This window comes from Ranitomeya imitator, chromosome 2 (genome assembly GCF_032444005.1).
Source record: "Ranitomeya imitator isolate aRanImi1 chromosome 2, aRanImi1.pri, whole genome shotgun sequence".
Taxonomy (NCBI): Eukaryota; Metazoa; Chordata; class Amphibia; order Anura; family Dendrobatidae; genus Ranitomeya; species Ranitomeya imitator.
Window position 1 is genome coordinate 421,636,023 of NC_091283.1, and position 21,622 is coordinate 421,657,644.

At 43.3% G+C, this 21,622-nt stretch overlaps 1 pseudogene; it reads left to right on the forward strand.

Moving 5' to 3' along the window:
- The first annotated feature begins 14,671 nt into the window (after positions 1-14,671).
- On the forward strand, positions 14,672-14,891 carry LOC138668154 (U2 spliceosomal RNA; annotated as a pseudogene).
- Positions 14,892-21,622: the final 6,731 nt, after the last annotated feature.

Here is a 21,622-nt window from a genome sequence, read left to right on the forward strand (position 1 = left end):
CAAGGTTCTCGAACAGGTTAATCCTGTGGTCTACCGCCTGGCTCTTCCTCCACGCTTGGGTATCACCGACACCTTTCATGTGTCCCTCTTGAAACCCGTATACATGTCCCGGATTTCCGAGTCATCTGCCGGGACATCGGGTTCGTCTACGGACGATTACGAGGTGAACGCTATTTTGGGGTGTAAGGTGGTACGCGGCAAAAAGTTCTATCTGGTGGATTGGAAGGGTTATGGTCCAGAGAACAGGTCATGGGAGCCTGCTGAAAACATTCGGGCCCCACAGCTCATTGCTGCCTTCGAACGTAGCGAGGCCCAAGGAGGGGGGGGCCCTAGGAGGGGGGTAATGTTAGGAGTCGAGTTTCCTCTGCTGCACAGGGGGAATCTCGATCCGTCTCCGCTGCGGTCTCCCATTCTCCTCCAGCCGCAGTGGAGCCTGCTCAGCAGGGACGTCGATCCCAGCGTCTCGCTCAGTCTGACTCTGTGAGAAAAGTTACTGCTGCTTCTCCAGCTTCTGCCTTTAAAGCCAATACTGGTCAGCAGCGAGTGGACTTCTCTGGGACTAAGTCCTTGTCTGCGCACACTGAGCATGCCCAGGGCAAGATCTCCCGTTGGAGATCGAGGGTCATGTGCTCAGACTCTGCAGCGCATTCTATTGGTCCTCTTGGCAGGTCTTGGAAGGGCAAAGTTTCTGTGGCCGCTTCCTGTCCTGCAGCTATATAAACTGCGCATGACCGCACGGCCATGCGCTAGTGTACAACTTTATACGTGTGTTTGTTGTGAGTGCAAGTCGTCCTTTAAATACCCCTACCCTACTGTATGATTGTTCGCGTATGGTGTATGGCTGCTATCTAGCGCCCGACTTAACACTCAACGTGTCACACACGTGTCAGCGTCCTCTGCTGTGACCGCCAGTGCGGCACCACGCGCCTGTGTGCGCTTCCTGACCCATGTCTGGGTACTTAGTGGTGCCTGCCAGCACGGCACAGTTTGCACTTCGGTGCCTCTATTGTATATACTTTTCACACCCAGTTGTGGTGTAGTGCCAGCAAGGGTCTAATCGGACTACTATCCCTGTTGGGGTCTAGTTCGCTGACCACTTGCTCGCGCTCTATGTGCGGTACCGCAATCCTGTGACGCAACAGGATCGCTTTCTTCACGCTGGGTGAGGTTTAACCCACGCGTGTATACTTATGAGTACCGCCATATCGTCTGTCATGTCCTAGCAGCAGGTTTCACCTGCACGGTGGACCCCGGACTGCGAACGCATCCATTACATCTCTCTTGGTGCGTTCCGCCAGTCCTAACAATTAGTTAATAAATAACATTTCCCACATGTATACTTTACATCAGCACAATTTTGGAAACAAAATTTTTTTTTGCTAGGAAGTTATAAGGGTTAAAATTTGACCAGCGGTTTCTCATTTTTACAATGAAATTTACAAAACCATTTTTTTTAGGGACCACCTCACATTTGAAGTCAGTTTGAGGGGTCTATATGGTTGAAAATACCCAAAAGTGACACCATTCTAAAAGCTGAACCCCTGAAGGTACTCAAAACCACATTCAAGAAGTTTATTAACCCTTCAGGTGCTTCACAGCAGCAGAAGCAACATGGGAGGAAAAAATGAACATTTAACTTTTTAGTCACAAAAATTATCTTTTAGCAACAATTTTTTTATTTTCCCAATGGTAAAAGGAGAATCTGAACAAAGAAAGTTGTTGTCCAATTTGTCCTGAGTACGCTGATACCTCATATGTGGGGGTAAACCACTGTTTGGGCGCACGTCAGGGCTTGGAAGGGAAGGAGCGCCATTTTACTTTTTGAATGAAAAATTGGCTCCACTCTTTAGCGGACACCATGTCACGTTTGGAGAGCCCCCGTGTGCCTAAAAATTGGAGCTCCCCCACAAGTGACCCCATTTTGGAAACTAGACGCCCCAAGGAACTTATCTAGATGCATAGTGAGCACTTTGAACCCCCAGGTGCTTCACAAATTGATCTGTAAAAATGAAAAAGTCCTTTTTTTTCACAAAGAAATTCTTTTAGCCTCAATTTTTTCATTTTCACATGGGCAACAGGATAAAATGGATCCTAAAATTTGTTGGGCAATTTCTCCTGAGTACACCAATACCTCACATGTGGGGGTAAACCACTGTTTGGGCACATGGTAAGGCTCGGAAGGGAAGGAGCGCTATTTGACTTTTTGAATGAAAAATTATCTCCATCGTTAGCGGACACCATGTCGCGTTTGGAGAGACCCTGTGTGCCTAAACATTGGAGCTCCCCCACAAGTTACCCCATTTTGGAAACTAGACCCCCCAAGGAACTTATCTAGATGCCTAGTGAGCACTTTAAACCCTCAGGTGCTTCACAAATTGATCTGTAAAAATAAAAAAGTACTTTTTTTTCACAAAAAAATTAATTTCGCCTCAATTTTTTCATTTTCACATGGGCAGTAGGATAAAATGGATCATAAAATTTGTTGGGCAATTTCTCCCGAGTACGCCGATACCTCACATGTGGGGGTAAACCACTATTTGGGCACACGGCAGGACTCGGAAGGGAAGGCGTGCCATTTGACTTTTTGAATGGAAAATTAGCTCCAATTGTTAGCGGACACCATGTCGCGTTTGGAGAGCCCCTGTGTGCCTAAACATTGGAGCTCCCCCACAAGTGACCCCATTTTGGAAAATAGACCCCCAAGGAACTTATCTAGATGCATATTGAGCACTTTAAACCCCCAGGTGCTTCACAGAAGTTTATAACGCAGAGCCATGAAAATAAAAAATAATATCTCTTTCCTCAAAAATGATTTTTTAGCCTGGAATTTCCTATTTTGCCAAGGGTAATAGGAGAAATTGGACCCCAAATGTTGTTGTCCAGTTTGTCCTGAGTACGCTGATACCCCATATGTGGGGGTAAACCACTGTTTGGGTGCATGGCAGGGCTCGGAAGGGAAGGCATGCCATTTGGCTTTTTAAATGGAAAATTAGCTCCAATCATTAGCGGACACCATGTCACGTTTGGAGAGCCCCTGTGTGCCTAAACATTGGAGATCCCCCAAAAATGACCCCATTTTGGAAACTAGACCCCCAAAGGAACTAATCTAGATGTGCGGTGAGGATTTTGAACCCCCAAGTGCTTCACAGAAGTTTATAACGCAGAGCCATGAAAATTAAAAAAAAAATTATTTTCTCAAAAATGATCTTTTAGCCTGCAATTTTTTATTTTCCCAAGGGTAAGAGGAGAAATTTGACCACAAAAGTTGTTGTCCAGTTTCTTCTGAGTACGCTGATACCCCATATGTGGGGGTGAACCAATGTTTGGGCACATGCCGGGGCTCGGAAGTGAAGTAGTGACGTTTTGAAATGCAGACTTTGATGGAATGCTCTGTGGGCGTCACGTTGCGTTTGCAGAGCCCCTGATGTGGCTTAAAAGTAGAAACCCTCCACAAGTGACCCCATTTTGGAAACTAGACCCCGAAAGGAACTTATCTAGATGTGTGGTGAGCACTTTGAACCCCTAAGAGCTTCACAGAAGTTTATAATGCAGAGCCGTGAAAATAATAAATACGTTTTCTTTCCTCAAAAATAATTATTTAGCCCAGAATTTTTTAATTTTCCCAAGGGTAACAGGAGAAATTTGACCGCAATATTTGTTGCCCAGTTTCTCCTGAGTACGGTCGTACCCCATATGTGGGGGTAAACTACTGTTTGGGCACATGCCGGGGCTCGGAATTGAAGTAGTGACGTTTTGAAATGCAGACTTTGATGGAATGCTCTGCGGGCGTCACGTTGCGTTTGCAGAGCCCCTGATGTGGCTAAACAGTAGAAACCCCCCACAAATGACCCCATTTTGGAAACTAGACCCCAAAAGGAACTTATCTAGATGTGTGGTGAGCACTTTGAACCCCCAAGTGCTTCATAGAAGTTTATAATGCAGAACCGTGAAAATAATAAATACGTTTTCTTTCCTCAAAAATAATTATTTAGCCCAGAATTTTTTATTTTCACAAGGGTTACAGGAGAAATTGGACCCCAAAAGTTGTTGTCCAGTTTCTCCTGAGTACGCTGATACCACATGTGTGGAGGTAAACCACTGTTTGGGCACACGTCGGGGCTCAGAAGGAAAGTAGTGACTTTTGAAATGCAGACTTTGATGGAATGGTCTGCGGGCGTCACATTGCGTTTGCAGAGCCCCTGGTGTGCCTAAACAGTAGAAACCCCCCACAAGTGACCCAATTTTAGAAACTAGACCCCCCAAGGAACTTATCTAGATATGTGGTGAGCACTTTGAACCCCCAAGTGCTTCACAAACGTTTACAACGCAGAGCCGTGAAAATAAAAAATAATTTTTCTTTCCTCAAAAATGATGTTTTAGCAAGCATTTTTTTATTTTCACAAAGGTATCAGGAGAAATTGGACCCCAGTAATTGTTGGGCAGTTTATCCTGAGTAGGCTGGTACCCCATATGTGGGGGTAAACCACTGTTTGGGCACACGTCAGGGCTCGGAAGTGAGGGAGCACCATTTAACTTTTTGAATACGAGATTGGCTTGAATCAATGGTGGCGCCATGTTGCGTTTGGAGACCCCTGATGTGCCTAAACAGTGGTAACCCCGCAATTCTACCTCCAACACTAACCCCAACACACCCCTAACTCTAATCCCAACTGTAGCCATAACCCTAATCACACCCCTAGCCACAACCCTAATTCTAACCCTAACCCTAAGGCTATGTGCCCACGTTGCGGATTCGTGTGAGATTTTTCAGCATCATTTTTGAAAAATCCGCGGGTAAAAGGCACTGCGTTTTACCTGCGGATTTTCCGCGGATTTCCAGTGTTTTTTGTGCGGATTTCACCTGCGGATTCCTATTGAGGAACAGGTGTAAAACGCTGCGGAATCCGCACAAAGAATTGACATGCTGCGGAAAATACAACGCGGCGTTTCCGCGCGGTATTTTCCGCACCATGGGCACAGCGGATTTGGTTTTCCATAGGTTTACATGGTACTGTAAACCTGATGGACCACTGCTGCGAATCCGCAGCGGCCAATCCGCTGCGGATCCGCAGCCAAATCCGCACCGTGTGCACATAGCCTAATTCTAAAGGTATGTGCACACGCTGCGGATCCGCAGCAGTTTCCCATGAGTTTACAGTTCAATGTAAACCTATGGGAAACAAAAATCGCTGTACACATGCTGCGGAAAAACTGAACGGAAACGCAGCAATATACATTCCGCAGCATGTCACTTCTTTGTGCGGATTCCGCAGCGGTTTTACAACTGCTCAAATAGAAAATCGCAGTTGTAAAACCGCAGTGAAATGCGCAGAAAAAACGCGGTAAATCCGCCATAAATCCGCAGCGGTTGCACTGCGGATTTATCAAATCCGCAGCGGAAAAATCCACAGAGGACCAGAATACGTGTGCACATACCGAAACCCTAACCCTGGCCCTAACCCTAGCCCTAACCCTAGCCCTAACCCTAGCCCTACCCCTAACCCTACCCCTACCCCTAACCCTAACCCTAACCCTATTCTAACATTAGTGGAAAAAAAAAATTATTTATTTTTTTATTGTCCCTACCTATGGGGGTGACAAAGGGGGGGGTCATTTATTATTTTTTTATTTTGATCACTGAGATATAATCTATCTCAGTGATCAAAATGCACTTTGGAACGAATCTGCCGGCCGGCAGATTCGGCGGGCGCACTGCGCATGCGCCCGCCATTTTGGAAGATGGCGGCGCCCAGGGAGAAGACAGACGGACCCTGGCAGGATCGGTAAGTATGATGGGGTGGGGGGGAGCACGGGGGGGGGATCGGAGCATGGGGGAGGGGATCGGAGCGCGGGAGGGGTGGAACGGAGCAAGGGGGGTGGAACGGAGCACGGGGGGGTGGAACGGAGCACGGGGGGGTGGATCGGAGTGCAGGGGGGTGATTGGAGCACGGGGAGGGTGATTGGAGCACGGGGGGAGCGGACAAGAGCACGGGGGGAGCGGAGCACAGGGGGAGCGGAGCACATGACGGAGGGGAGCCGGAGCAGTGTACCGGACAGATCGGAAGGCTGGGGGGGGCGATCGGTGGGGTGGGGTGGGTGCACATTAGTGTTTCCAGCCATGGCCGATGATATTGCAGCATCGGCCATGGCTGGATTGTAATATTTCACCAGTTATAATAGGTGAAATATTACAAATCGCTCTGATTGGCAGTTTCACTTTCAACAGCCAATCAGAGCGATCGTAGCCACGGGGGGGTGAAGCCACCCCCCCGGGCTAAACTACCACTCCCCCTGTCCCTGCAGATCGGGTGAAATGGGAGTTAACCCTTTCACCCGATCTGCAGGGACGCGATCTTTCCATGACGCCACATAGGCGTCATGGGTCGGATTGGCACCGACTTTCATGACGCCTACGTGGCGTCATGGGTCGGGAAGGGGTTAAGGTGTTGAAACTCACCGTGGAAAATGTGGATGGGCTTCAAGACTTTCCAAATCAAGGTACTTATGACTTGACTCTTTATGGCTATAATGCATGTATGAATGTGCTGGATCGGTGGATAAGAAGTACTAACCCTTTCTTGGAGAAGATTAGGGTGTCGGCTTTGTTTAAAGATATAAGAAGAATGTTGGTGGTGCACATGTACAATCCAAAGGTTAAAGATGAAGTCATAACAACCTATTTGAGTCGTTTTTGTGAGCAAATTTATATATATTTAAGCGAGAAGCTTAAAAACTCTTGGGGGATGAGGAATGGTAAATGGAGGTTTTTTGTCATTTTTAAGCAAGAAGAAGGAAGTTTGCATGGTTTCAAGTGCCCCCCTGCCACTTTTTCTATTGGTGGAGAGAGAGGGTTTTGCTATTTTGAAGGACAATTGCAGTATTGCCGCAATTGCTGGCAATATGGACATGTGAAGGAGGAATGTGGTAAGGGCAAAGTCTGCAGGATCTGTGGCAGGCCTGAACACCCTGACACCAAATGTACTGTTAGCAGGGTATGTGACTTATGCGATGTGGCCGGACATATGGCGAGGAACTGCCGCACCAAAGATGGACGCCGGCTTTTTTCACAGGTGGTGAAAGCGGATGAAGGGAGAAGAAAGTTGGTGACTGAAGAGGAGTCTTGTGTTTCACAGCAGCAGATGGTTATGATTACTGGGGAAACATCAACTGAGGTTGGTAAAGAGGGAGTCTCCCCGCAAGTGATACAGAAAGGGGTAGTGGATGGAGCTACAGTGGCGCTCCCCATCGACTCTGAGTGAGGGGAGGCAGACCAAATGGATACTGTTCCAGCAATGGAGCAGGTACAGAGCTCCCCAAGGGAGTCACCGGGTGGGATGGAGGAGGCTGGGTCTGTTGTTTTGTCTCAGCATGTAAGTAATCTAGAAGATATGATAAGTGAAATAGGAAATGTGGCTGATGAGTTGGAGGCTGAGGTGGTGAGCCCTATAAATAGGTGTTCAGATGATGATTTAACACCGGCTCAGAGGCAGGAGACAAGCTCATATATGGAGGCAGTGCCGGGGGGCTCGGACTCTAAGCGCTTATGTTTGGAGACTGGGAACAGTTATAGTGTACTGTCTGGGGATTGCGAGTTGGAGTTTTCAGGGAGCGCTGGGGAGGATGGATCCCAGGGTTCGCCTGCATTAGAATTTTTGGAGAGTGATCAGGTGGATAGTTTTATGAAGGTTAGTTGCTATAAGTAGTAGTTTTCATAATGGCTATGATGGATAGCAGATTTGTGTTTTTTTTTTTCTTTTTCATCATGAGTTTAAATGTTGCTTCTATTAATGTTAGAAGTATTTGTTCAGAGAGTACAAGAGCTATTGTTTTTGATTATTTGCCAGGAATCCATGCGGATATTTTTTGTCTTCAGGAGTGTGCGCTGAAGAGCACACCCCATGGGAGTGAATGGAGCCATGGTAAGTGTTTTTGGTCCCCTGCGGTAGTAATAAGAATGAAGGCGTTGGGATTTTATTAAAAAATAGCAGTATTAATGTGTATGATTTAAAGGTTATTGTTCCTGGGCATTTTTTTATTTTAGAGTTTGAGTTTTTAGGGAAGAGGAGTCGAATTTTTAATGTGTATGCTCCAGCGGAGAAACAAGCCCGTGTAAGTTTTATGGAGAACTTAAAATTATATATGCCAGGCCGTATTTTTACTATAATAGCGGGTGATTTTAATTGTATACGTAATGTTTTGGATGGTGAGAGTGGGGGGAGGTTAAATTGGATGCCACTTCTAATGTTCTAAATAATATTATACAAGATGTGCGCTACCAGGATGCAGGGTTGTTGGTGGATACTAAAGATAAATTTACATATGTGGCTGAGAGTGGTCTTTGTAAGTCCAGAATTGATTTTATATTAGTATCTGAAGGGGTTAAAATTAGCAGATGCCGTCACTTGGCAAAAGTGTTTTCTGACCATAGAATGTGGAAATTGAACACTGTTTTGTTGCAAGAAGAATCTGTGCTGCAGGAATTTAAGACTCTTTTTAACTCCTGTGTGAACAAGCAGGAGGATTTTAGTAATGTAGCAATATGGTGGGATTGGGTTAAAGAAAGGATAGCATGTTTTTTTAGGAGGGTGGGGTGTCAGAGGGCTATGCAAAAGAGGGAAAGAGATGCATTATTGGTAAAAAGACTGGAGACTTTGAATAAATTCAGAAGTGCGGGAGTAGATGTAGAGACGGATCTGAATAAAGTGAAGATGGAAATTAAGAAGGGATTGGAGGAACGTGGGAAAAGGATTTTGTATCAGTCTAAAGTGCTTAATTTAAAGGAAAATGAACAATGCTCAAGGTTATTTTTATGAAAAATTTTAATGCAAAAGGGATTTTTACTTCAGTCCTGGCCTCTGATGGGGAGAAATTTGGGGAGGATATGGTTAGTGAAATCAGTAGATTTTATGGGGATTTGTTTGGAGCAGATGGAGCTGCCACGGATAAGGAAATCAAAGAGTATGCTGATGTTTTAAAAAATAATATTCCTGAGGAGGAGGTGGGGTTTTTGGAAATGGATGTTACGGAGGAAGAGGTGAAGCGGGTGGTGCATAGTTTGGCCAGGGGAAAGACCCCTGGTTGTGACGGACTACCAGTGGAATTTTATTCTTTACTAGATTGTGGCCCGATTCTAACGCATCGGGTATTCTAGAATATGCATGTCCCTGTAATATATGGACATTGATGATTCCAGAATTCACGGCAGACTGTGCCCGTCGCTGATTGGTTGAGGCAACCTTTATGACATCATCGTCGCTGTGCCCGTTGCTGATTGGTCGAGGCCGCCACATCGTCGCTGTGCCTGGCGGCCTCGACCAATCAGAGACGCGGGATGTCTACGTCCTTTATTACATCATCGTCGCTGTGCCCGTTGCTGATTGGTCGAGGCCTGGCGGCCTCGACCAATCAGAGACGCGGGATTTCTACGTCGATGCTGTGCCGGTCTCTGATTCTAACGCATTGGGTATTCTAGAATATGCATGTCCCTGTAGTATATGGACAATGATGATTCCAGAATTCGCGGCAGACTGTGCCCGTCGCTGATTGATCGAGGCAACCTTTATGACATCATCGTCGCCATGGCAACCATTATGATATCATCGTCGCTGTGCCCGTTGCTGATTGGTCGAGGCAACCTTTATGACATCATCGTCGCTATGGCAACCATTATGACATCATCATCTCTGTGCCCGTCGCTGATTGGTCGAGGCAACCTTTATGACATCGTCGCCATGGCAACCATTATGACATCATCGTCGCTGTGCCCGTTGCTGATTGGTCGAGGCCTGGCGGCCTCGACCAATCAGAGACGCGGGATATCTACGTCCTTTATGACATCATCGTCGCTGTGCTCGTCGCTGATTGGTCGAGGCCAGGCGGCCTCGACCAATCAGAGACGCGGGATTTCTACGTCGATGCTGTGCCCGTCGCTGATTGGTCGAGGCCTGGCGGCCTCGACCAATCAGAGAGGCGGGATTTCCAGGACAGACAGACAGACAGACAGACGGAAAAACCCTTAGACAATTATATATATAGATATTGGCCGATTTTAAAGGAACATTTTATGAAAGTGATAAGTTATATTTTTAATACTGGGGTTTTGTCTGATTCTATGAGGAAAGGGGTGGTTACTCTGATTTATAAAAAAAAAGGGGATAGGAGGGAGGTTAAGAATTGGAGGCCTATCACACTATTAAATTGTGATTACAAGATTTTTTCCAAGATTTTGGCTAGCAGAATTAGCAAAGTTATTCATTATATGGTGGGTGAATATCAGACTTGTGCGGTCCCAGGAAGAAGAATGACTGATAACGTATTGGTTTTACGAGATATGATATTTTATGCAAAGTCTGCAAATTTTCCCTTGCTTTAAGAGTCAATAGATTTAGAAAAAGTATTTGATAAGGTGTCTCATCGGTTTATGTTTATGGTGTTAGCTAAAATGGGAATACCTGAAAATTTTTTAGGGCTTATGAAATGTTTGTATACTAACGTTAGCAGTCAGAAAATTGTTAATGGCAATATAAGTTCCTCAATTGCAGTAAGGATGGGGGTAAGGCAGGGGTGCCCCTTATCACCCATTTTATTTATGTGTCATGGAACCTTTTTTATTGAGTTTGCAAAAAGATAAACATGTGGGTGGATGCTTTATTCTGGGGAGTGGTGGTCAAAGGGTTAAGTCCCTGGGCTATATGGGTGATGTGGTATTAATTGGAAGGTCTCAGGCTGATTTAAATAGAGCAAACTTGCATTTGAGGATCTTTTGTGCAGTGGCGGGTATGCCTGTTAATTGGGGCAAATGTCAATTGTACAATTTTGGGAAGAAAGTTCCGGTTAAAGTGGATGGAGTTATACAGAAGGAACATATTGAAGTGTTGGGAACAGTTTTTGAGGAGGATTTAAAAGGAAAACAGAATTTTGAAAACTTGGAAAGTAAAATTGAGAAGAAGCTCTCTTACTGGAAATTACGTAACTTATCTTTAAAAGGTAAGTGTTAGGGCTAGCAGAACGCACCAAATAATAAGATAGAATAAGGTGCGTTCACAGCCCGGGGTCCACCGTGCAGAGATGGAACCTGCTGCCAAGTAATGACAGACTATATGGCGGTACAATGTGAATACACACACGGGTTAACTTCACCCTGTGTGAAGGAAGCAAACCGTGTTAAGTCACAGGGCCGTGGTACCGCACACAAGAGCGCAAGCAAGGAGTCACCAAGCTCAGTCCCAAGACTTGGGATCCGAGTTCGACTGGACTACTTGCACTCGACACCGCTAATGGGGTGTCAGCGTAACAAAAGTAATAATAAAAGATGCACTAGAGTGCATGCGGTGCCGCACTGGCGGATGCCACTAAACACCCAGGCTTGGGTCAGGAAAGCGCTGTGAAAGCTCACGGCGCCGCACTGGCGGTCTCAGCAATTAGACGCTGTATGATGTGTAATGTGCTGGTAGCTAAGTCGGGTGCTAGATAGCAATCACCCACCTTCCGCGAACAGTCATCCAATAGGGAGGGGATTTTAATGAACGACTTTCACTCACAACACACACACATTTACAAATGCACACTAGCGCATGGCCGTGCAGTCATGTTAAGCTTATATAGCTGCAGCACGTTCAGGACCTTCAAATAAAGGACCAATGGGAACCGCTGCAGCATCTGAGCATGTGACCCTCGATCTCCAACGGGAGATCTCACCCTGGGCATGCTCAGAAGGGAAAAAGCAGGACTTAATCCCAAAAGCGTCTGCTCGCCACTGCCCAGCACTGGCTTCAATAGCAGAAGCAGGAAAATCAGCAGTAATCCTATGCACAGAGTGAGACTGAGCAAGACGCTGGGAACAACGTCTCCGCTGAGCAGACTCCACTGCGGCTGGAGAAGAATGGGAGACTGCAACAGAGATGGTTCGAGATTCCCCCTGTGCAGAGGCGGGAACTCGACACCTAACAGCAAGGTGTTATTAATTAAGTCTATGTTGTTACCTTTATTTTTATATTTTTGTACTATTTTTCCGCCTGGGAAACTCTGGCTCAAAAGGATGACAAGGAAAATTTTTGGGTTTTTTTGGGCATCAAAGATGGAAAGGATTAGGAGAGTAATAGTAATGAGCAGACATGAGTTGGGGGGCTATGACTTTCCAATCTTGGAGTTTTTTTGGAGCTTGCACTATTTATTGTTAACGTTTAGAGCATTTAAAGGGGGTGGAAGGGTAGCGGATTTAATGTTTTATCTGGCGGGTGGAATGATGGCTAAATGGGAATGGTGCACTTTAACTTTAAATCGACCTAGATCTCATGTGATACCATCTTTTTATGTTGTAATCAAGTTGTTCTATGAATCAAGAGGCTTTAATAGTTTGGGACTACCTGACAAAAAGAAAATGGTAAAGCACTTTAGGCAGGGGGAAGTGCAATGTGAGGTTCCGCTTCTGAATACAGCTCAATCGGCTACTATATGGAAGCTGTTTAAAATCCCAGGGGTAACAGGAAGACAGTTGGACATTGTATGGTTGGCTATACATGGAGCTTTGCCAACAAAGGCCTTTTTTACGGAGGAGAGGGATGAAGATTGCTGAGGTGTGCCCAAGGGATGGATGCAAAGGGATTGAAGATTTACCTCATTTGCTTTGGTCTTGCGGGTATATGTGTCAGATTTTAAAAATATTAAGAGGTTTCATGATGAAATTGTTGGGGTTTAATGAACTGACTTATGAGGTTATTCTTACCGGGCAGGATTTTGACAGGCAACAAAATGCAAGAATGGTGTGGGTTTTCTTAACAATTTTAAAGGAAGTAATATGGGATGTGTGGAATCTTTTAGTCTTTAAAAAAAACTGTTGTATTGCCAAATGATGCTGTCAACCTTCTTTTATCTAGGCTTTTTATTGTGTATTTATATGACAAGAAGAGACTAGGAGAGGATAAAGCGGAGCAGGTATGGCATTTCTCTGCATGGAATGTTTTAGTATGAAATGTACAGTCATGGCCAAAAGTATTAACACCCCTGCAATTCTGTCAGATAATACTCAGTTTCTTCCTGAAAATGATTGCAAACACAAATTCTTTGGTATTATTATCTTCATTTAATTTGTCTTAAATGAAAAAACACAAAAGAGAATGAAGCAAAAAGCAAAACATTGATCATTTCACACAAAACTCCAAAAATGGGCCAGACAAAAGTATTGGCACCCTCAGCCTAATACTTGGTTGCACAACCTTTAGCCAAAATAACTGCGACCAACAGCTTCCGGTAATGCTCTGCTGGAATTTTAGACCATTCTTCTTTGGCAAACTGCTCCAGGTCCCTGATATTTGAAGGGTGCTTTCTCCAAACTGCCATTTTTAGATCTCTCTACAGGTGTTCTATGGGATTCAGGTCTGGACTCATTGCTGGCCACCTTAGAAGTCTCCAGTGCTTTCTCTCAAACCATTTTCTAGTGCTTTTTGAAGTGTGTTTTGGGTCATTGTCCTGCTGGAAGACCCATGACCTCTGAGGGAGACCCAGCTTTCTCACACTGGGCCCTACATTATCCTGCAAAATTTGTTGGTAGTCTTCAGACTTCATAATGCCATGCACACGGTCAAGCAGTCCAGTGCCAGAGGCAGCAAAGTAACCCCAAAACATCAGGGAACCTCCGCTATGTTTGACTGTAGGGACCGTGTTCTTTTCTTTGAATGCCTCTTTTTTTCTCCTGTAAACTCTATGTTGATGCCTTTGCCCAAAAAACTCTACTTTTGTCTCATCTGACCAGAGAACATTCTTCCAAAACATTTTAGGCTTTTTCAGGTAAGTTTTGGCAAACTCCAGCCTGGCTTTTTTATGTCTCGGGGTAAGAAGTGGGGTCTTCCTGGGTCTCCTACAATACAGTCCCTTTTCATTCAGACGCCGACGGATAGTACGGGTTGACACTGTAGTACCCTCGAACTGTAGGGCAGCTTGAACTTGTTTGGATGTTAGTCTAGGTTCTTTATCCAACATTCGCACAATCTTGCGTTGAAATCTCTTGTCAATTTTTCTTTTCAATCCACATCTAGGGAGGTTAGCCACAGTGCCATGGGCTTTAAACTTCTTGATGACACTGCGCACGGTAGACACAGGAACATTCAGGTCTTTGGAGATGGACTTGTAGCCTTGAGATTGCTTATGCTTCCTCACAATTTGGTTGCTCAAGTCCTCAGACAGTTCTTTGGTCTTCTTTCTTTTCTCCATGCTCAATGTGGTACACACAAGGACACAGGACAGAGGTTGAGTCAACTTTAATCCATGTCAACTGGCTGCAAGTGTGATTTAATTATTGCCAACACCTGTTAGGTGCCACAGTTAAGTTACAGGTGCTGTTAATTACACAAATTACAGAAGCATCACATGATTTTTCGATGGGTGCCAATACTGTTGTCCACCCCCTTTTTTATGTTTGGTGTGGAATTATATCCAATTTGGCTTTAGGACAATTCTTTTTGTGTTTTTTTCATTTAAGACAAATTAAATGAAGATAATAATACCAAATAATTTGTGTTTGCAATCATTTTCAGGAAGAAACTGAGTATTATCTGACAGAATTGCAGGGGTTTTAATACTTTTGGCCATGACTGTATATGATGGTATAATAAGTGTACTGTATGTATGTATGTAAATAAAGATGCATGCCCAGATGATGACATTTACTCTAGAAATAACTTTTACGTAAGTGATAAGACAAGATGATCTTATAGAGTAAATTGACTGATGGGAAAAAAAAATCTGTTCTTATCAGTTTAATATCTGATACGTCCCCTATTTGGGGACCATATATTAAATGGATTTTTATAACAGGGAGCTGGAAATGGAGCTTGCTCTGTCCACTCCACGCATTGACCCATTATTGCAGTATCTCCGGGAACAGTGCACTCCTTCTCTGATCCGGTTTCCAAAAACAGATTGAATTGAAATCAAGCGCAAGTTGTCATTTAACCCTTTATGAGAATTCTTTTCAGGGTCAAAGAAGCCCATTTCAGATGCCAAATGTAGCATTTTGCTCAATTTCATTGGACCATTTGCAACATTTTCTGTGCCTTGCCTTGCTTTCACCTATGTATGTCAAACATTGTATTGCATCCAATATGCAATCAATCAATCAATCAATCAATCAATCAGTCTTTGCTGGTTGCAACAGGTGTGTTAAGATGTAGGCCCGAATTAGGCCTCTGTAACAGTGTTGCAAATATATTGTGCCATCTACAAAATTAGGCCCCTGCTGTCAGTACTAAGTGTTTAAATTGAAGTATCCCATGAGTAGTTTGGCCATACATAGTACATTTGTGACCGCATGCATGAATTCTTTTGTAAAACATTGGCTCCCTCTTGTGGACCACTGACTTTTATTTATGTGGTGTATGATATGTATTTAAATAAAAAAGGAAAAATGGGGTCTGTGCTGATCTTGAATATGCATGTCTTGTCCATCTACACCTGTGTGAGTAGTATTCTATTGCTTTTGACCAATCAGGTGCGCTGCCTGCAGTAGATAGAATCTGAGCACGGAACCTTCACGTGCTGTCACATTGAGCCTATGGAACCCTCCCATGTCAAAATGGGCCCTTGGCCTATAACAGGCAGTGTAAAATGGTTGCTGTCTTCAGTCTGCTGCCTGAGCGCAGCAGACCACATGGTGGGAGGGGGTCTACGCCCAGCTTCAGTAGAGCTGGGAAGACAACTGCTCGCCTGTCTGTGAGGGTGTGTTAAAATAGGAGGTGGAGTTATGCACATTAAGCAAAACGCGTTGTGTACAGATTGAACACACGCAGAGTTTCTGGAAATGTTTTCCCTGCGGCAATCTTTTGCTAGGTCTCCACAATGGGTGTCAGTTGTAGGCCTTAGTGCGGCCGAAGTGGCAAACCATTTCAGGCCATCGCTTCTCGGCCTTTTGGCTAAGATCCTAGTGGTCGGAGTCAGAGGGCAGGTGGTGGTCACCAGATATCTTTCTCGGCCTGTCTTTTTAGACTGCTGCTATTGGGAAGGAAGGAAGGTGGTCTGCTTACCTTTTGGCGTGGAAGGATTCCTGGATTGTGGAGGATCTACTTCGGGAGATGGGAGTTTCTGGATACGCTGGACGGAGGTGATCGAACCTGGTGAAGTTGTTTGGGACCTTACTGGGTTTTTTTCGTGCTATTGGAGGAAAATGGAGCAAGAGGTGGAAGAATTTTTCCTGAAGGACACAATCTGTTTTGTGGTGGAGAAAGATTACAGGCAAGTTAAAAACTTAAATTTCTTCCATTCAAGAATCTTTTCTCCCTTATTGAAGATCGACAATGAGGATTATTTTTCTGTGCAGTCCTTCTCAAACAAAGGTGTACATGATGTGACTCTTAGATTATCAGGCATGTGTGAGAAGGTTTTTGCTCATTTTAGGCAGGAGCAGCAGGCGGAAGTGATGAGAGGTATCACTGCTTTGCCTCTGTTCCAGTTTGAGCAGAGAACTCTGACTATTCATATGTATAATCCTTTGGTAAAAGATGAAGATATAAGAGCATATCTAAGGAAGTTTTGCTCAATCATTATATTTAAAAAGAGATGTTTAACTTCTTTTGGGGTTTGGAATGGCAAGAGACTGTACCAAGTCGTTTTCAAAAAGGACCCCGACGAGGAGGGGAGTGTATTAATGCCCCCACCAATTGTTTTCATAAAACGGGATAGGGTTTTTTTGTTTTTTTCTCACATGCCACCATTTTTTAAAACATGCCAAAATATGGTCATGCAGTTGATGATTGTGAATCAAATGCATCAAACTGATAGGTGTCCGAAGAGGCGTGGAGGCACTTCGGAGTTTTGGGCAGAGAGTATACAAGTAGTGGCAGAGATGGAAGTCCAGAAAGAGTCATCTCTTGATGGTATTTCACAGGAGGATACGTCTCTTTCTTCTATGAGCAACAGGGAGAAAAGAGAAGAAAGGAAGAAGAAAGAAGAAAAGAAGAAAGAAGAAAATAAGAAGAAAAGAAGAATGAAGAAGAGAAGGAGGAAGAAAAGAAGAAAGAAGAGGAGTTAAGATGTGAAGAAGAGAACGTGGAGGCGGGAAGTTTAGTAGGGGAGACTCCGGAGTCTCACTTGGAGGAGCCCAGTGGTAGGGCACAGCCGGCAGAGTCTCAGGAGTCATCTGATATTCCCTGTGGTCAAGAAGAGATGGATTTTGGAAGAGATACTTTAAAGAGAAACATGGAGGAGAAAGAATCTGAGGATGTGGTGGAGGTTATGATTGGGAAGAGGGCTCGGGGTGGGCTCTCTCCTGCTCTTGAGCCTTTGTCCCCTCTTGCCCCTTCAGAGGAGGGCTCCTTAGTAATTGATTAAGAGTTAACTGCGTCTGATGAGGGTGGGGGAAGCCCTTCTGTAAATGTTATGAGATGATCACCATATGTTCCCTGAATGTTCAGGTGTGTTAGGGCTAGCGGAACGCACCAAATAATAAGACAGATAGAGTATGGTGCGTTCGCAGCCCGGGGTCCACCGTGCAGAGATGGAACCTGCTGCCAAGTAATGACGGACTATATGGCGGTACTCATAAGTATACACACGTGGGTTAAACTTCACCCAGCGTGAAGGAAGCGATCCTGTTGCGTCACAGGACCGCGGTACCGCACATAGAGCGCGAGCAAGTAGTCAGCGAACTCAACCCCAACTAGGATTGAAGTCCGATTAGACCCTTGCTGGCACAACACCGCAACTGGGTGTGTAAAGAAACTAAATAACAATTTTAAGGCACAAGAGTGCATGCGGTGCCGCACTGACGAACGCCACTAACCACCCTGGCTTGGGTAAGGAAAGCACAGAGGAAGTGCACGGCGCCGTGCTGGCGGTCACAGCAACTGGACGCTGTAATGTGTGATTAGTGCTGTAGGCTAAGTCGGGCGCTAGATAGCAACCATACTCCTTCCGCGAACAGACATTCAATAGGGTAGGGGTATCCAAGGACGACTTGCACTCACAACATACACACATTAACAATTGTACACTAGCGCATGGCCGTGCGGTCATGCGCAGTTTATATAGTTGCAGCACAGGAAGTGGCCACAGAAACTTTGCCCTTCCAAGACCTGCCAAGAGGACCAATGGAATGTGCTGCAGAGCCTGAGCACATGACCCTCGATCTCCAACGGGAGATCTTGCCCTGGGCATGCTCAGTGTGTGCAGACAAGGACTTAGTCCCAGAGAAGTCCGCTCGCTGCAGACCAGCACTGGCTTTAATGGCAGAAGCTGAAGAAGCAGCAGTAACTCTCTGTACAGAGTGAGACTGAGCAAGACGCTGGGACCGACGTCCTTGCTGAGCAGACTCCACTGCGGCTGGATGAGAATGGGTGACCGCAGCGGAGATGGCTCGAGTTTCCCCCTGTGCAGAATCGGGAACTCGAGACCTAACAAGGGGTTAAATAACTTATATAAACAAACAGCTTTATATGATTTTTTAATTAATGAAAAATATGATTTTGTTTTTTTACAGGAATGTAATTTGCAAAGAAAGATGAGTTATGATAACTTATGAGTTCTTACGTGGGATATGGAAGGATAATATGGTTTTTTCAGGTGGGAATGAATCAAAGAGTGATGGCGTGGGGTTCATGTGTTCAAAAGAGTGGGAGGTGGTGGGACATGAGGAAATTTATCCTGGCCGCATTCTAAGAGTCGATGTAAAAAGAGATGGGAAAAAATGTCGTTGTTTTTGCATGTATGCTAATGTGGAGAAAAGTCAGAGTTTGCATCTCTTTGAAATTCTACAGCTTTTTTTTTTACCAGGTACGGATCCGGTTTTAGTTGGGGGTGATTTTAACTGCCAATTGAAAAAAGAACGGGATGGGTCTGTATCATATCTTAAAAGTATTTTTCCTCATTTAATCTAAAGGATGTTTGGACTTTGGATGGGAGTAAAAAAGAGTTTGAGGTTACATGGTCGGCTAGAGGGTGTTCGTCCAGGATCAACCATTTTTTTTATATCTGATGCTTTTAAGTGCTCTTCTTTTAAAACAAGTAGTAATCCCTTTTCTGACCATAAGTTTATTATATGCACTTTAAGTTTGAATCCTTCTTATAGTAAGAAATCTTCACATTGGAAGTTGAATACTTCCTTATTGCATGGTGAGGGTTTTAAAGAAGTTTTTAGGTTATTTTATGAAAAACTTAAAAGTTGTAAGAATGGTTTTAAGTGTATTTTAGAATGGTGGGATTTTATGAAGAGCAGGATTAAATATTTTTTATTAAATTGGGTAAGAAAGAAGCTGTGAAAAACAACATTTTTATAATTCTTTAAATGCTAATTTACATTGTTTTTATATTTTTAAGAATAATGGTGTTGAAATGGAGAAATCTATTAGGGAAACCAAATAAAAATTTAATAAGGTCCTTAAAGAAAAAGGAAAAGAGCTTATATTTAATTCTAGAGTGAGAGTGCTAGAGGAGGATGAGAAGTGTACAAAATTTTTCTTTAAAAAAATTTGTGAAAAGAAAGATTTTATTGAGGTTTTGGAGGGTGAGACGAGTCCGGAAGGGAAAGCATCGAAGGCCAAGAGTTTTTATGATGAGTTATTTTCCCGGAAAAATGTTGATGCTTCATTAAAAAATTATTTTTTAGATTGTCTTGATAAGCCTTTTAGAAAAGAAGATGAAGATGTTTTAATGAAGTGTTTTACAAAGGAGGAAGTTTTTAATACAATTAATACAATGCAGAATCAAAAAACACCAGGGGTAGACGGCCTCCCGGTTGAATTTTATAAGTCTGTATGGGATATAGTTGGAGAAGATTTTTATGAGGTTTTTTTAAAAGTGGAGTCTTTTAATATTCCTAAGTCGTGGGAGGAGGGTCTTATCATTTTATTACATAAGTAAGGGGATAAGGAGCAGTTAAAAAATTGACGACCCATTACACTGTTAAATACAGATTATAAAATTTATGCTAAATTGCTTGCTAATAGATTAAAAAGGGGGATTGTGTCTGATCAATCATGTGCAGTGCCATATCGTAAGATCAGTGATTCTTTAGTTCTTTTAAGAGATATTATATGGGATGTGGCCAATAGGAAACAAAGTTTGGCACTGGTTTCTTTAGATTTTGAGAAGGCATACGATAGGGTTGCTCATGAGTTTCTATTTGCTGTATTGGAAAAAATGGGATGCCCTGGTATTTTTACTGATCGCATTAAATGTTTATATAAATTAAGTTTTAGCCGGATTTCGATTAATGGGGTTTTATCAGAAAATATAAGTATTGACTGAGGGGGAAAAGCAGGGGTGCCCTTTGTCACCAATTCTTTTTATTGTTGCTATAGAGCCCCTTTTATCCGCTTTAAGGAAAGATAAAGTGATTAATGTTTTTTTTATTCCTGGCAGTAATAAAGATCAAGTAAAAATGATAGCCTACATGAACGACGTGACGGTGTTGGTGCAAGATCTCAGAAGTTTTAACAGAGTTGTAAGAACGGTGGAATGGTTCGGAGGGGCATCTGGTTTTAAAATAAATTTTGATAAATCAGGTGTTTTAACGTTGGGTAACTTTGTTTTAGATGCTAACTGTAAACTTATGAGATCGTTCGAAATTAAAATTTTAGGAGTGTTTTTTACGAAGTCTTGTGGGAATGTGAAAAATTGGGAGTCATTACTTGAAAGGGTGAGAAAGATGATCAGTTTTTGGAATTTAAGGAGCTTGACGTTGGAGGGGAAGACTCTGTTAATAAAACAGGTTTTACTTCCAATAATTTTATACGTATCAACTATTTTTATACCGCCAGTTAATATTATGAGAAAAATTATTAAATTATGTTTTAACTTTTTATGGAAATCAAAAATGGAGAGATTGAAAAGGGACGAGCTTTATAAGTCAAAAAGGAAGGGTGGGAAACGTTTTCCGAACATTAGGGAATTTACATATGCTAAATATCTTGCTAATTGTGTGGGCACTTTATTAGGTCCCGATTCTAGACTAAAATCTTTTTCAATTTACAATTTGGGTTTCTTCATAAGAAATTATAAGTGGCCTAACATGCATAAAAATAGGCCGTATAGATTTTTACCGTCCAAAAATTATGTGGTTTTAGAAAGAATTTTAAGGGAGTATGATTTGAAAAATGTGGATGTGAATACTCTGAGGAATCATAAGAAGATTTTAAAAATACTGGAGGGGAGAGTGATTGCAAGCCCAGTGGAGCAGTTCTCTTCTAGTATTGTTGACAGGATTTGGTCAAATGTGAATGCCAGTTACTTGTCTAATGAGCATAAAGACTTGTTATGGTGCAGTATAAAATATTGTTTGCCAACCAGAGAGTTTCAGCACAGGAGGGGACTGGTAAGATTTGAGGAATGTCCCAGAAGGAAATGTGCTGCTCCAGAAACTCCCTTACATATTTTTTGGAATTGTAAGTTTGCACAATCTGTATGGCAAAAGATGTGTAATTTAATTAAGGTTTTAAATAATATGAATTTTTTAGACTTTAATATTATCTTTTACGGTGTGGGGATAAAGGAAAACATTTTTAAGGTAGTATAGATAATTTTAACATGTGTAAAAATGGCACTTTGGAAAGCTCGGAACATTTTACTTTTTAAACATGAGGTGGTGTCGGTGGAACAATGTGTTAAATTATGTTTAAGTTATATGTATTTATGTTTC